The sequence below is a fragment of the Onychostoma macrolepis genome, chromosome 16 (genome assembly GCF_012432095.1).
Source record: "Onychostoma macrolepis isolate SWU-2019 chromosome 16, ASM1243209v1, whole genome shotgun sequence".
Classification (NCBI taxonomy): domain Eukaryota; kingdom Metazoa; phylum Chordata; class Actinopteri; order Cypriniformes; family Cyprinidae; genus Onychostoma; species Onychostoma macrolepis.
This window is the reverse complement of record NC_081170.1, coordinates 17,218,451-17,223,003: the sequence shown is the minus strand read 5'-3', so window position 1 is coordinate 17,223,003 and position 4,553 is coordinate 17,218,451. Positions and strand designations below refer to the sequence as shown.

Sequence of the window (4,553 nt, the reverse complement as noted above, 5' to 3'; positions counted from 1 at the left end):
TCTGGTTACAGGTAACCAACACTGCCAGAGTTATTTCCAACATCCTGGTATTTATGCGGTGCTGTCACTGAAGAATCTTCCAGACGCCATTTTCCCTCAGTTTCAGAATAGCAACAGTAAGCTACCTCAGTGTTTGTACTTTATAGACTTTCTGTATGGAAATACAGTTATAAATGTACTGTTAGTTAAATGACTTAAGACGAATTTTAAGTTTTGGCGGTTCAATCGTGGTTGTTTGTGTAACGTTAGTTAGTTAGCCGAACTAAGCGGTACTTTCTTCACTTCTATTCAATACTGGCAGCTATTAGAATGTTATTTTAAGTAATTTAATGTACGTGGGTGTGTTTAAATGGCCACGTTTTGTGCACTCTCACAGACATTAAGTATAGTTGTATGGCATGGCCATGTAACGTTACTTTGGACATGGACAAGAAGTTTTTTTCTCCCGCATGGTGCCTAAAACCATAACATTTACATGTACACGGTATTTCTGTCTCAGCAAAGGCTATTTTGTGCGCTGTTACAAATTAACAAAATTACAAATTAATGAAATGAACACTAAAAAGAATAAATTACAAAAAATCGGCAGCTGGCAGCAGGAAGCGGCTGCCATCGACAGCCGGAAGGGAGGAGGGACCTGCCACTCGGTAGCAGCCAATCAGTATCGACCAATTTAGCAGCAACCAATCAGATGTAACTACGACAGACGCTAAACACTTCAGTAATGGCGGCGATTGTTCGAGCGGTAAGTTTGGAAATTTGTGATCGGAGTAATGAATAATTGTTGCGTTGTAAGTTTGAATTTTTAAATTGTTATCTTAGTGAACGACAAAGTGTAAAAGTGTTAATTTGCCTACTTTAGTTTAATTGTTCAAATTAATCTAATTAGTGGTAGAAACGTAGTTTGTGGACCATGTTACATCATATATAATTGTTGCGCTTAGTATGTTAGGGGGCTTCAAATATTGCGTTTACAAACTATACACGTTCAACACTAACCATATCTTTTTGTATGTTTAATTTTTCAGGAGAATGTCTGATATCCATTAACAAATTGATTCTTTTTTCATCTAACAATAACAATTGACCAAACAGTTCTTTTAAGAACTACTCTTCTTTCTCTGCCTTCTGTCTTCTTTCCCTTATTTCTGTCTTCACCTTTTGTATACCTGACTATCGGTTATGACAGGTGAGGCCATTACATTTCCAAAATCTTACTAACATAAGTTAATTTGAACAGAACATGCAAAAACTTATCCATGGGAAAATGTTATTCTACTTCTGAAATATATTACCTTTTTATATTTGAATGATTTTGTGTTGCTGAGGTATGTTATTTTATCTAATACAATGCATGTGCAGGTGTACCACTTGCTTTTGGAATAGATTATGTCTATTCTGGGGCAGGCAGTTGTCCCTATTGTACAGCTGATGTGACGTCAAATCCTGAACACTTTAAGGCAAAGCATTTAAAGCATGCCATATATTTTGAGGATAACATTTTGTTCTCTGGCTTTAGGTAGGCATAGGCATTAGCTTTAAAAAAATAATGTTATTGTCTATACCTACAAAAAGGTTAAGTGGTTCAACAGTAAATTCATCTTTCTCTATATAAAATAACCCCTTTTTTTTTTCTTAAGCTCAATTGCAATAAAGATGATTCCAGGATCTTGGAAGCTTGTTAAAAACTTCTGCTGGCTTGACGGTATGTATTTTCTTTTACATATTTGATTAAAGATGTTTAAAATGGTGCCATACCATTCAATTTCTCAGTTGCCATGTCTGAATATTTATCTTTGTAATAATGCTATTTTTTTTTTTTATGCTGCTCATTTCAATATACAGGTGTAACAAAATGGAGAACGAAGTCTGAGCCATGCCAGGATTTTTTCAAAATGTACACACTGCAGCCCTGCAGACACTACAATGAGGTTTACAAAAACTGCTTACCAGGTGTGTGCGTTATGCATGAAAATGTGATCACTGCTAGGTACTTTGACAAAATGCAATGGGAATAATCATTCAAATGGCTGTGCATGCATGTCTACTGTTAATAAGGTAATTTAGGTATTAATGTCACCATTTTCTTATGAATCCTCTAGGCTATGTTGGAAGAGGAAAACGAGGAGAGATGCAAGGCTTTTACTCAGAAAACACCCATCCAGGCTTTTGCAGTGATGATTGCAAGATGCTGGAGGAGTAACTCAGTATAACTCAGTTCTGATCTGAAAGTCTCGTAAATCCCTCAGGATTGTTGTTAGTGATTCTGATTTTTGATTAACATTTTTGTCTACTTGCTTACTGGATGTATTTTATACTGTTTACATTGTATAACACTGACTTTGACAACATACCAAGCCTGTTACAAATTTAACCGCTACTTTATTTAGAGATATAGATAGATAAACAGCTATGTCGTTGTTTCCTGAAAATATAACACAGCAAAATATGATTTTAAATAAAGGTCATTGATGAGACCTGTCTCTTTTTGTCATTTAGGCAGGCGTGTGCGTCCTATATAATAAATATACAACATACACCTAGTAATAAGAGCCTCTCATAAATTCTTTCATTATTTCACACAAACATTGTTGTACAGCCGCTTCCTGCTGCCAGCTGCCGATTTTTTTGCTGAACCCACTCTCCGTGCAATTCTTCCAGACGCCATTTACCCTTGCTTAAGAGAGTTGCTGAAATGTATCTGGTGAGTAAATTAATGTAGGGTTTGATACATAAATATAATTTTAATTTAGCTCAAAGGGAATCATTTATGATTTTATAGGTAACTTGAACAGAATCACTGTTCTGCGGCTGATCACGGAGTCGGCAGCGATTCACTGAACGAGCCGTATAACATCAACTCTGCACTGGATATTAAAATCCAAAATATAGTGAACACACTATTAATAAGCACAGTAACAAGATTGGCAGATTAAGACATTAACTTGTAAGCACAAAACACAAGATACTTCTCTTTTGAATATAAATAAGACTTTATTTATATAAACCTAAGACATAAACTAATCTAACATGAACACACGCATTCACACATTCACACGTTGCAGAAAGAGAGAAAGGATGAGTTTAGAGAATGAGAATGTGAAATCCCAAGTTTATAGCAATATGTGCTATTGCATAGACCTGAACAACCATCAATCACTTAATTAACCCTCGCATTGAGTTTCTCAATGAGGCTAAAATTTATATTAAATGCACCAGTTCAGTTAGAATCTGGAGTTGTTTTACTTGCGTTGCCTTGTGTTACAGGGATTCCCTTCTGTCTTCGTCGTCGTTGCAGGAAAGGGTTTTCCCGAGTTGGTGATTGGCTGGAAGTTCAGTAGTCTTTGAAGTGATGTCTTGGGAAGCCAATGGTTGGCGTTGGCTGAGGATGGTCTTGGAGTCAGTTGCTGGTTGAAGTTTGAAGCGGGTGCAGTCGGAGCTGGACTTTGCGGCAAACTTAACTTTTGAACACGAGACTCAACGGAAAGAAAAGAAACTAAAGTAAAAGAATAAAATGAGTAACGAGACTAGGTGGTTTTTCCTCTCATCGTGGCGTTAAGTAGCAACTGGCCTGTAGGCCAGAGCACGCTCAAGAGCGCTAAAACAGCGTCAAAACGCGGTGGCGAGAAGAAGAAGAGAGAAGGGAAGAAGGGAAGAAGGGCAGAAGGGACGATTTGATGGTGTCCTGAGGTTTTAAACTCAGCTTTTTGGACACATCCCATCTGGTGTCTTGACCAATTAGATAGGCTATTATCTTAGCTAGGGTTGCTCCTTCCATCATAAATCAGCATGTTATCAGTCACATGGTCTGAATTTTACACACTCTTGCAAAGTATAATTTGGATGTGATTTCTATAACCAGAATATGATACATTTGACAAAGAATCAGTTGGAAGAAACGTTTCAAGCTAGAATTGTCAAGCTCATACATACCAAACACGAATAAACCTTAAAGTCATTCAATAGTTATTAAAAGACATACATAATATGTGCTTAAAACATGATAGTCTAATGTGTGGTTACATACATAATATAGTGTTACGCCTAGAAATGTCCTTTTAGGATGATTTTATGTGCATATGAAAAGAAAGTCTCTGTATAGTTCTGTGGAGACCAAAAGACATGTTCTTTGGACAGAGGAATTTCAGTCTGGTTCTTTGTCTTCTATGTGTGGGGGAAAAGTCAATCTAAAGAAGCTTGTGATTTCTCTCGTGGAACACATGTGATGGCCATCTCTTTGACCATTAATCTTGATTATTTACCCCAAATTTGACGATCTCCTTCCTGCGTTGGACTTATCAATAAGTGTTCTTTTGTCTTAATGTTGCAAGCTGTTCTGGAAGAGGCTTGTTGGTTAGGCTTGCTCCAGAAGTCGGAGATAGGAATCTTTACGACGTTGTCCTGTTCTCCTGGAATTTCAGCTCCTCATGTTTCGATGTTCTGAATGAATCTTAGTTTTGTCTGACTCGTTCTGATGCTACATACCCCCTTGATTGGCGATGTGTCGAGTTGGAGACATCGGCAAGCACTGGATAAACAGAGGCAGAAGAAGC

The 4,553-nt window shown here is 37.3% G+C and overlaps 1 long non-coding RNA gene across 1 annotated transcript; it reads left to right on the top strand.

Moving 5' to 3' along the window:
• LOC131522328 (uncharacterized) lies at positions 1 to 2,434 on the top strand. The gene is made up of 3 exons (XR_009266506.1): positions 1 to 1,705; positions 1,846 to 1,953; positions 2,103 to 2,434. It is a non-coding gene; the product is annotated as an uncharacterized LOC131522328 (long non-coding RNA).
• Positions 2,435 to 4,553: the final 2,119 nt, after the last annotated feature.